The sequence below is a fragment of the Eretmochelys imbricata genome, chromosome 2, assembly GCF_965152235.1.
Source record: "Eretmochelys imbricata isolate rEreImb1 chromosome 2, rEreImb1.hap1, whole genome shotgun sequence".
Lineage (NCBI taxonomy): Eukaryota > Metazoa > Chordata > Testudines > Cheloniidae > Eretmochelys > Eretmochelys imbricata.
In genome coordinates this window covers 56,650,372-56,662,998 of record NC_135573.1, presented here as the reverse complement: position 1 = coordinate 56,662,998, position 12,627 = coordinate 56,650,372, and positions in this window count along the sequence as shown.

Genomic DNA, 12,627 nt, shown 5'->3' with positions numbered 1-12,627 from the left:
CCTTATTGGTATCCATTGGGTCAGCTCTAGCGCCCTCTGGCATTGCACGCTCTTAACGTCAGTATAAAGGGCCCCACCGGCTCTGCCCTCCTTCAGTTTCTTCTTACCAACCACTTCTGAAGAGGGGACAGAGGGTGGGTTTTGGAATGAACATATGCAACACATCTCAAAGAACAGTTACAGAAATGTTAACCACCATTTAATTCTTCGAGTGCTTGCACTTGTCCATTCCAATGTAGGTGACTCACAAGCAGTTCACCCAGAGGCAGGTCTGGAGATCAAATACAGTCTGCAAAGGTGTCTCCACAGACATGCCCAGGAAGGTGGAGAACCAGTGCTGCCTGGGCCATGCTGAGTCTATGAGGATGACCTGTGCTCAGTCCTGCTTAATCTTCATCAGAACTTTGTGAATCAGTGGGATAGGCAGGAAAGTGTAGTGCCGGTGCCTTGTCCACGGTAATAGGAACGCATCTCCAAGGGACCCCAGGCTGTGGCCCCCGAGGGAGCAAAACCAACGGCATTTCCTGTTGAATCGGGTGGCAAACGGGTCTTTCAGGGGAGTCACCCACCGTCAGAAGATGTCCCTTACAATGTCGGGACAGAGACCACTTGTTGTGAGAAGAGAAAGACCTGCTGAGGTGATCTACTAGCTGGTTCCGAGCCCCAGGAAGGTAGGATCCTTCGAGTGTGATGTCATGATCGATGCATAGTAATCACAGGAAGATTACTTCCTGACATGGAGGAAAGAACATGTACCACCCTGCCTGTTTACATAGAACATGGCCATCGTATTGTCTATAAGGACTGAAATAGATTTGCCAGTCAAGTGGGATAGAAACATCTGGTATGCTAGACGTACTACCCTGAGTTCCTGGACATTGAGTGTACAGGAAGAGTTCATCTTGGGTCCACAGGCCTTAGGTTCTGATGGGGCCCAAGTGGGCTCCCCAGCTGAGGTCTGATGCATTGCATACTAGAGGCGGGGATGGGTGAGGTCTCAAGGCTACTCCTGTGCATACCACGTGTCTGTCCAGCCACCACTACAGTGAGACTAGAACCTGCCAGGACCATAAGAACTGAGTCCAGAAGATGCCAAGAGGGAGAGTAGACTGTGGCTAGCCAGGCTTGTAGAGGTCTGAGTTGTAGCCTTGAGTGTTGTACTACATATGTGCACAATGCCGTGTGGCCCAAGAGGCTCAGGCACTTTTGTGTGGTCATGATCTTTGGAGAGATTTTATCATGGACGCAATCACAAGGAACCAGTTGGGTGGAAGTAGAGATCTCACTTACACCAAGTCCAGTACTGTCTAGTACTAGTACTATGAACTCTATCATTTGGACGGGGATCAGAGTGAACTTCTGAAAATTCAGTAAGTCCAATGCATTGAAGGTTGATTGTATGAGCTGGATGTCGGCCTCTACTTGAGCTCTGGACCGGCCCCTGATCAGCCAGTCATCAAGATATGGGAACACATGGACCCCCTCTTTTCCTTAGGAAGGCTGCTACTACCGCCATACATTTCATGAAACCCTGCAAGGTGGCTGACAGGCTGAATGGGAGCACCGTGAACTGATAGTGACTTTGGTTCACTATGAACCTCAGGAAACATCTGTAGCCAAGGAAGACCGAAATATGGAGGTAAGCGTCCTTTAGATCAAGGGCGGCAGAGCAATCCCCGGGATCTAGTGAGGGAATGATGAAGGCCAAGGAGACCACGTGGAACTTCAGGTTCTTGAGATACTGGTTGAGACCACAGGAGGGAAGTGGGAAGGTGAGGTGGACAGGAATTGGATGGTGTAACCTAGTGTTGAGGACCCATCAGTCTGAAGTAATCTGGGTCCAGGCATCCAGGAAATAGTAAAGGCGGTTGGAAAACATGGGGGTAGCAGGATCCAATATAGCAGGGATTGTGATGTCACCCTTGAGTGTCTCATCAAAACAAGTGTTTTGACAACCCAGGGAGTCTGGAAACTGGCTGTGTAGGGCCTGTTGAGGATGACTGAGGTGGTGGCCTGTGCCTAAATCCTCTGTTCCTTCTCCTCTGTTGATCCTGCGTGATTGTTTGAGGGAAGTAACAGGTGGACTACTGTGGTCTATATCGTTTCTTTGTAGTTGCCAGTATGTAGAGCCCATAGGATTTCAAAGTTGCCTTGGAATCCTTAAGGCTCTGCTGCCTAGCATCCGTCTGTTTTGAGAAGAGCGACGATCCCTCAAAATGGAAGATCCTAGATGGTGTGCCCCGGGGATTGCAACCAGGAGGTCCCATGCATCATCACCACTGATCTGGCTGCGGAGTCATAGGCGTCCAGGGCTGCTTGTAGGGAAGCTCAGGCTACAGTTTTCCCTTCCTTAGTAAGGGAGGAAAACTCCTGTCTGGAGTCCTGGGGGAGTAGGTACTTGAATTTAAGCAACAACTCCCACATATTAAAGTCATAGCGCTCCAGGAGGACCTGCTGGTTTGCTATCTGAAGTTGCAGGCCCCCTGAAGAGTAGGCCTTGAGTCCAAATCTTGGATCATATTAAAGAAGTTCTGTATTAAAATCACAAATGAGTTTGATTCCCCATAGTTTAAATTCCAGGGTATTACTAATTAAGAGGTCTCTTGGTTTTTGGTACTGTTTCTCTCCCTCTATGTGTGAAACTTGTAAGCTGCTAATTGAGTTAGTACATTCTAAGACAGAGTCTGTTCTCAAAGCAGTTCTTTGTAACAACCACTCAGACAGAGAGAGACTCAAAGCAATACCCTGTAACAACAGAAACAGCACCCAGAGTCTCCCCGCCCTTTTGTTGTATTAACAATTGAGATTAAAATAGAGATAGAGGATGTATGTGGATGGATGTTTGGTGTGGATAATAAACTGAATGATCAGGGAAGTGCCAGCCTAAGAATCCAGTGTCCATCGGCTGAAGAAGCCGTCAAGTGGAAATAACCAGAGGACCCCCAGAGGGCAGACTGGAATCCACCCAACAGCCCCAAGAATGGGAGAATCATAGAATCATATAATATCAGGGTTGGAAGGGACCCCTGAAGGTCATCTAGTCCAACCCCCTGCTCGAAGCAGGACCAATTCCCAGTTAAATCATCTCAGCCAGGGCTTTGTCAAGCCTGACCTTAAAAACCTCTAAGGACAGAGATTCTACCACCTCCCTAGGTAACGCATTCCAGTGTTTCACCACCCTCTTAGTGAAAAAGTTTTTCCTAATATCCAATCTAAACCTCCCCCACCAAAGAACCAAAGAACAAGATAACATCTAGCAGCACGGAGCCGTCAGGAATGTGCTATCTGCTGATTGATTCAGCAACAGCATGATGAAGCAATTCCCATAGACTGGCATAGGAAGAAATTCCTATAAAAATGGACTCTAGAAAGTGAGAACTTTGTGGGGTCTGATTCTGCAAACCAACTTCCAGGAGCATCAGATGAGCATCTAACAAGGCCCTGCTCCCTCCTCATGTCCAGGCCACCTGGCCAGTGGCTTGGCATGAGCAACTTTAGGGCTGGTAACTATGATAACAACCTTGCAGAACCTGTGTGTGTGTGTGTGTGTGTGTGTGTGTGTGTGTGTGTGTGTGTGTGTGTGTGTGTATATATGAATGAATGTGTGAATAAATATGAAATTGAATGGAATGTTATAGCTATAACTAACTGCTTACTATGATTCTTTCTGTATTCACAATAAATGTGGTATTTCGCCTTTTCCCCTTTAATAAGATCCTGCTGGTTTTTGTTTTTATTGGTACAACACAAAGAGGTTCAGGTTTTTAGGGTCCTTTGGCTTGGGCATAGAGCTCAGTTGTCCCTGGCGCTCTCACTCACTAGCCACTGCAACCAACAATGATCCGGGGAGAGGGGGGGTAAAGAGGAACTCCTTAGTCAGAACCAGATATTTACACCCTCAGCATTTTGCCATTGCTGGAAGGGAAGCAGGGGTTTGACACAGGGTCTTAAGGTCCATGATGGCATTGTGTAGTGGCAGAGCCACTCTGGATAGACCCTCTGGTAACAGAATATCCAGAAGGTCATGTGTCCTCAATCACCTCCGCTTGGACCCCTAGGTTTGAAGCTACCTGCTTCAGTAGGTCCTGATACACCTTATGGTTGTCTGGAGGTGGAGAGGCTTCAGGTGCCAGTGCCTCATCTGGAGAGGACAACAAGGAGGCTAGAACCAGATGGGGAGCCTCAGTTGGTGCCTCGCCATGAGCAGGAGCCTGTGAGTCTTCTTTTTGGGGTTTGAAGCCCCATGTTTGGTACTGGAGTCCGGTTCTAGGGTGCCTTTACACGGTACTGGGAGTGCTCTAGCCTCCAAGACAACCAAATCAGATAGTCTTAAAAGGATCCCTTCAAATGGTGAAAACCCCCATGGGCTCCAAAAAGGGCACTAGATGATGGTTGGGCCACAGGGGTACTGTGGCCTGGCCCCCCGGAGGTGCCAACAAGCTCAGTGCCATAATAGAGTGGGAGCAGTCAGAGGAGCAGTGTGGTCGACTGCTTTGATGGTGGGAATACGGTTCCCCCTCCAATTCCTATGAGGACAAAGAGGTGCGCTGCAGAGACCAGAGCGGTGCCGTGCCACTGGGTGCCAGAGAAGGTCACGTAGGGGACATTGAGGCTGTCAGCACAGGTGTCCCCTTGGACAGCTGATGAGGTGCTGGCACCAATTCCCTGTCATTTGGGGCCACCAGTTGTGCCGAGTCCTGATCCTCCAGGGAGCCCAGTACTGGCAGGGTCATAAGATTTCTTGCAGCCACAAAAGCTTTTGAGACTGAAAATTGATGACTATGCTAGTTTTGAATGGGCACTGTAGAACACTGCAGTGCTGGGGCTGTGGGGACCTGGCGATGCAGCTCTGGGGATGAAGAGCAGCCTGACAAGGGTCTTGCTCTGTGTCCCCTCTGTCACCACAGACTGGCTCTTCTCTTGCTGTTCGCGGTGTTTCTTCTTAGTCACCAGCAAAGATGATTGGTGCTGAGGGACTCTTGTTGATGGAGGACCACTCTGAACCAAAGATGAGGTGCTCAGTGCCGAGTCCGAGCGTGGCCGAAGGCTGGTCTTAAGGCTGCCTTCATGAGGAGGACCTTCAGGCAAGTAGCATGGTCCTTCAAGCCCCGGATCTAGAATTTTTTACAAATTTGACAGCGGTCTTTCCAATGAGCTTCCCTGAAGCACTTGAGCCAGCACTTGGGTTGTTCAAAAGGTACAGACTTGCTGCATGAAGCGCACGGCTTAAACCCTGGCAACCGAGGCACGTCAGCACCAGGACAAAGAAAAACTCTGCTATCTAACAGCAGGAGAATGTCTCCTGTTGACTCAGCGCGGTGCAGACACTACTGTAAGTTGACCAGTTACATAACTGAAGTAGTGTAGCTTAGGTCGACTTACAGCCTTAGTGTAGACCAGCCCTTAATGTAAGTTTTCAAGTCTATATGGGGGGTTTGACTTGACACATGAAGAAGGTGCAGAAACCTCAGCCTATCTTCAGTTAGTCTGTAATAGGGATTAAACAGCTGACAAATGTACCTGGACTCAGTCAGTCTTAGATTCTGAGAAATGAAGCTGGCCAAGCAGTTTTTGTGCATGGTAAATTAAAGGGTCCATTTGGGTCTAATAACACCATACCACAAATCTTTTCTTCTTGGTACTATAGATCCTTCTGGTAGTTTCTAGGACATAAAGAGAACATGAACCAACTATCCAAACATGATGCCAATGAATCTCTATTCTGTCAAGAACCAAGCTAACAGAGAGGCCTCCTGGGATGGGATAAAAGAAAGGTGCCATGGTCCTGAGAGACTCAGCTTGATGAGATCAGCAAGAGTTCAAAACCCTATGTCTGGGACAGTATGGGGTTACAATTAGGATCAAACTTTAGTCTCTCCTGAGCTTTGCCAGAACCTTTGCTAGCTGGGGGACGAGTGAAAAGGCATACAGAAGCCTCCTCTTGCTAATTTGGTCTTTACTCATTGCCAACAAACCTTGAACTAAGTAAGGTCCCTCATTGGGGGATGATCTGATCTTCCACTTGCTGATCCAGAGATCCTTTCCAAAAATCCATTATGGATCAATAGTGTGTGCAACAGAACTCTCCTGTCAGGCATACAGCTATTACAAATGTCTTGTGGGTTAGAGCCTTCCTGACTCATCTGAACCAGAAACATCTTTTGAGATCTGCAAAGATTCTTAGAGCATACAGGACCAAACTAATCTTCAGAAGTGTAGAATTGCTGTTCCTGGAGAAACCACATAGCTTGGATATGGAGTCCTTCCACATGGCTTTCTTATCCCAGGCTGGACACATCTGTGGTCACTGTCATTTGGATAAGTAGTGTTTGGAAGTACATTACTACCAGACTCTCTCTCAACTGCCTCCTGGCCAGGGAGGCCCAGAAGTCATTGTTACTCAGATGTGATGGAAGAATCCCTCTGTTGCTGCTTCTGCTGGGACCATAAGATCATGTTGCAAACATGTTATAGGTAGTACAAAAAAGTTGCAGCCTTAAGGCCCAACATTCATAGTACGGTCCAAGGTGTCAGTTACTAGCTTATGTTTTTTCTGTAGACTACAAATGTCTTGGATCCTATCCTGAAGCAGGAAGACTTTGAATCATTCTGTGTCTAGCAGACATATACTTCAAAATGTCTGCTGGAGACAAATTAGGACTTTGGGTATTTTATCAGCCTTAGTGACTCCTACATGCTGTTTAGCTTGACCTCCTGTATAAGGCCACAGAACTTCCCCAAAATAATTCCTAGAGCACATCTTTTAGAAAAAACACCCAATCTTGACTGAAAAAGTGTCAGTGATGGAGAATCCACCACTATTCTTGGTAAGTTGTTCAACAGTTAACTAGACAGCTAACACCTTATTTCCAGTCTGAATTTGTCTAGCTTCAACAACTTCCAGCCATTGGATTGTGTTATACATTTCTCTGCTAAATTGAAGAGCCCATTACTCAATATTTGTTCACCATAATGGTACTCAGATTGTAATCAAGTCACCCTTTACCCTTCTCTTTGTTAGGCTAAACAGAGTTCCTTGAGTCTATCACTATAAAGGCATGTTTTCTAATCCTTGAATAATTCTCATGGCTCTTCTCTGAACCCTCTCCAATTTATATACATCCTTCTTGAATTGTGGACACCAGAACTGAATACAGAATTCCAGCAGGGGTTGCACCAGAACCAAATACATAGGTTAAATAAACTTCTACTGAAGATTCCCAATTATGCATCCAAGGATTGAATTAGTCCTTTTGGCCACTACGTCACACAGGGAGCTCATTTTCAGCTGATTATCCACCAGGACCCCCACATCTTTTTCAGAGTCATTGCTTCCCAGGATAGAGTCCCTCATTCTATAAGCTGGGACTATGTTCTTTGCTCCTAGATGCATACATTTAGATTTAGCCATACTAAAATGCATATTGTTTCCTTGAACTCAGCTTTCCAAGTGATCCAGTGGCCTGTCTTCATTATTTACCACTCCCCCAATTTATGTCATCTATTTTCTTCCAGGTTATTAATAAAAATATTAAATAACGTAGAGCCAAGAACTGATTCCTGCAGGACCCTATCAGAAACAAACTCATTCGATGATGAACACACCTATTTGATGACATGGTTTGATTAAAGTAGGATCCTTGATGACCCAGTTGTCCAAGTACAAGAACATGTGCACTTCCAGCTTGCACAAGTACCAAACATCTTGTGAAGACATATGAATGGCTCCAAAAACATTGAATCGGTAGTGCTGTTCCCCGGTGAAAAATGTAAGATAGTTGCCAAGCACTAGAACGGGGTGGGCAAACTATGGCCCACGGTACAGTCCTGCCTGGCCCCTGAGCTCCCAGCTGGGGAGGCTAGCCCTCGGCCCCTCCCCTGCTGTCCCCTCTCATCCGCAGGAATGCTGCTGTGCAGGCAGCGCGGCTTGCACCCGCCCACCTCCCAGGCTTTCAGATAAGCCTGTCCTGCCACTCTGAGCAGCATGGTAAGGGTAAGGATAACGGTATGGGGGTGCTGGATAAGGGGCAGGAGGCACTAGGGGTCAGTCAGGGGACAGGAAGGTGGGACGGAGGTTTGGGGGGAGGGCGCGCGGTCAGGAGACAGGGAACGGGGGGGTTGGGTAGGGGGTGGGATCTGGGGGACAGTTAGGGACAGGGGTCCTGCGGGGGGGGGTTGGGGCAGTCAGAGAACAAGGAGCAGGGGGGGTTGGATACAGTTGAGGTCCCGGGGGCGTGGTTAGGGGCGGGGGGTCCTGGGAGGGGGTGGTCAGGGGACAAGGAGCAGGGAGGGGGTTGGATGGGTCGAGGGTTCTGAGGGGGGCAGTCAGGGGGCGGAAAGTGGGAGGGGGCGCATAGGCGGAGGGGCCAGGCTGTTTGGGGAGGCACAGCCTTCCCTACCTGGCCCTTCATACTGTTTCACAACCCTGATGTGGCCCTTGGGCCAAAAAGTTTGTCCATTTCTGCATTAGAAGTATACCTGAGTCCAAAGTCCAGAGCCAGTCACTTTACCAGAGTCAGGATGAAGACCAAACACTTCTTGGACCTGGTATTGAATCAGTTCCCTAAGAGGTGATGAGTCAGAGCCTTCTCATCTTCTAATAGAAAATATCAGGGGGGAAAAAAAGCACTCTACACCTTTGAACGAGATCCCTGAGAGAGGAGACTAGACAGAGTGTGGCCTGTGTCTCATTTGCCCTTTGCAAAGAGGTCTTCACCTGCTCCCTAAACAAGTTCTCTCTGATGTCAAGTTGATCCTTGAGTTTGCTCTGGTCCACCCCAGATGCTTGCAATCAAGCAGACCTGCTGGCATCAACCCCCAAGACAGCAACACATATCACTGTTACCTGCTTTAAAGAATATCCATACCAGGCCATGACTGTGGCCTCAAAAACTAGTTAGTTCATCACACTTCCCATGGGGAAGAGAATCTACCAGACTTGAGCCTTTTTTGCTCCACCTGACCTGTGGCCATGAAGGCTGGCAGTCCATGACATGAAGAATTGCAATCATGGACTGGCCAATACTTCATTGAAATGACTCCTAACATTGCAGCTCAGAAAGTGCTCTTGGACTTCCCTCTAGACATAGTGCCTTCATCAAACTATCAGGAGATCCCACGCAGCACCCTTTAGAAGGATATACTTCTTCTGAACCACAACATTTATGCAAGGAGTCTGCCACACATTCATCACCAGCCAGATGAAAGGGCACAACAATGCTACTTGACCGAAGATTCCTGGGCCAAGTAATTCATTTGTGCCAGAAACTGTTTAATAGAAAATCAGCCATCTGTGGGCACCAGCACTGAGACTAGAACTTCCTGCACTAGAATGCCAAGATTCAGGGAACAAGTTTCAACTCAGCGCAAAAAGTGCTTCAACTTCACCAATACAGGACAACGGAATGAACAAGGCTGATATTGTTGACTTTGTGACAACCTGACAGAAGACCAAGAGTGACTGAGACAGAAACAGTATACATGGAATCACCATCCTCCTCTCCACTTTTAGGACATGAACACAGTAGGAGAAAAACAGAGACCTTGCTATGGAGCTGCGAGCAGTCTGAGGCTTAAACAGCTTGGGGGCTGCCAGCTCTTTCAGCACCTTCAGACTTAGCCTTTTTGTACGGAAGACCTGTCTCATCCCATGAGCTAGAGCTTAGTATCAGTGACTTCGCACACCAGGTTCTGAGAGCTTCAGGAAACCTTCGGAGATGAAGCCACCTCTCTGGGCTTAGTAGGGAAGCTCGGTTTGCACCAACACAGACTCACAGAATTCAGTCTTGGCCAACTCTGACTTCCACTTTGATGGGTTTTCCCCTCCCAGCACTAAGGCCAGCCTTTTGCTGGACTAACAGGAATCTGCCTAGAGGCACTGCCCACATTTCTTGTGCTCAGGGCAATAGTTGCAGATGTATCTTATACCCCTTCACATTGTGGTTGACTTGACCGTGTGGCAAATATGATTGCCAGTCTTGGACATTGTTCTAATGCACTGATGAGGTTTGAAGGTGCTGGATAGACATTCTCCCTCCACCGATATCATATCTGAAATAAAAGGGGTAGGTGGGAAAGTACTGCATCAAAGAAAGCAGCAGATCAGACAACACAAGCAGCAAGCCCAGTTAAGCATGGAACAGTAAGATATCAAGATGCCCAACTTTGGTATCAGACACCTAAACTCAAGACAGCAGTGCACAGAGAATATTGGCAGCAATGCCAAGATGCCGGCCAATTCCCCCTTCCCATCTCCCACCTCCCTGAGAAATTGTCATGGTTTACCTGGGTCCCAGCATTCCTTCAACCATCCCAGCTCATGGGGGAACACTGGGATCCAGTGAACAGCTGGAGTAAGGTGCAGTCTCCCAGAGAGCTCTTTCACCTACTGAAGTCAAGAATGAACCAACTATCTTTTGGAGGACAACATATACATACGACTCCATCGTAAGTTGTCTCCATGATGGCTGTATCCTTTTTGAGTGTCCTGAGATAGGTCATTCTTTGCCCTCCATGCCTTCTCTTCCCTCCAAATAGAATCCAATTTAAGATGTACCTTGTGCTTCTACCATAGGGTAGCCTAATGAAATGACCAGACCACATCACCATCTACATCCCATCATTGAGCCCACAGTCTGCTGACTCTTGCAGTGCAGCACTTCCACATTGATTACACAATCTCTCCAATGAATTTACAATATTCTTCTTAAACACCACCAGTGGAGTGCATTCAGCTTCCTTTTGTGTACTTTCACCATCTGCCACATTTCTGAGGTGTACACTAGTGCTGGAAGGACAACAGAGTTGTACAATCTCATTTTAGTGTGTAGATACTTTTACTCTTCCAGATGTTTAACAAATAGGAAAATGATCCACTGCCTTTACCAATTCTTGCCTTCACTAACAAAGGGAATTGTTTTCCAAGGGAGCAGTTTCACAATGTTTATTTTCAAATTACAGTGTTTTAAAATAATCTTGACCTATACGTTTATTTAAAAAAAGGAATACAACATAAAAAGCTCCAAAGATGTTTAATCCACTATGGAAAATTAAACTAAAAATGCCCAATAATCTGATGAATATCCTTTAGAATACAGAATAGAGGATCATAACGGGAAGAAAAATAAAATGATGAAAAATATGTAAGCACAGAATATACAGTACTGCTATTGAAAAAAATCAAAATTAAAATATAGCAGCAGTAGCCAAACATTTTAAAATTTGTGACACTGAATTATTTATTTTGAGAGTTTAAAGCACATAATACCTTTAATCTCTTACAGTTTTACAAAGATATCCAAAATTCCATTCCCTTAAAATTCCCATTGTAGGAGTTGTGGAAACATTAGGCTGCCACACGATTACATATCAACAACTAAATGTACATACATATCAACCAAAGTCACTCTTCTCCTCCCATTGCTCAGTTTAATTAACTTTTGATCCTTACAAAAATGAGTTGTAGGAAAAGGGAGTTCAGCTGTCATTTGGTTTCTGTTATAGAACATACAGTAAAGGTCACTTTAATGTACACTCATTTCAAATTTTAACTATGTTGTTCTAGATTTTAAGAAAAGAAAGATAACAAACACCAAAAAAATCTAAAATAATATGTCATCACCAATCACAAATATTGAAAAGACCTTACTTTTTACAGAACTCGTTTTTGGATACTAAGAGTTTTCCCTTTTCCTCTGAAGTGGAAGATGAGTTTTCATGCCTTTCTGAAGTAGGAACCACACAAAACTATGAACAAATTTATTGATGTGATGCAATATGTCTTCCCAGAACAGTCCAAAAATGTGCTCTGAAGTAATATAATCTCTCTTCCCACAAAGCAAACAAAAGAGTCTACAATATTCCTGCTCCCCATTCAGTATTTAAAGTGCTTGCCAAAAGGACACCAAAACAATTACATAAGTCTATATAAATATCAACACAAACTAAAAAATAGCCCCAAAGCAGCATGATAATCTAGTGGGTATTCTCCCTTCCATATTAAAGTATTCAAATGTAAAGAAAGTATTTCCTTAGACCTTTGCAATATATAGTTGAGGAGGAGAAGGTTAAGCACAACAGTGTTATATAAACTCATCTCGATTTCCATTGCATCATTTTGCAATCACTCTGACAGCTGTGTCAGACAGCTAAATGAAGTACGGGAAATGCTTCTGTACTTCATCATGTAGGGGTCACGCTTATTTCCATTCAAGGGCACTGATCTATTTTAAAAATAAGTATTTATTGTGTTATGGTATAAACACACCAAACAGAAAACAAATGTATAAACAATCTGAATATTGATATAAAAGCAAAGCAAGGTAGTTTGGAGCAAATTCTGTTGCCACTTCATATGAGGAACTCCCACTGACAGACAAGAGTTCAACACACAGGGCAAAATTCACCCATGGGGAGGGCCAACACCTCTTACACCTAATGTAAATTCTATTTTGAGACAGCACAGCACTATCAGAGTAATTTCACTATTTTCAGGACGTAAGTGGTGCACAGGCTTTGTGCTGGTCCTCTCTATAGGGTGAATTTTATTTATCAAACAGCAACAGCACTCAGAATCCACGACAGTTAACTTGTTATGCTTTCTCTTCTAATATACCTTGCTTTTTTGGT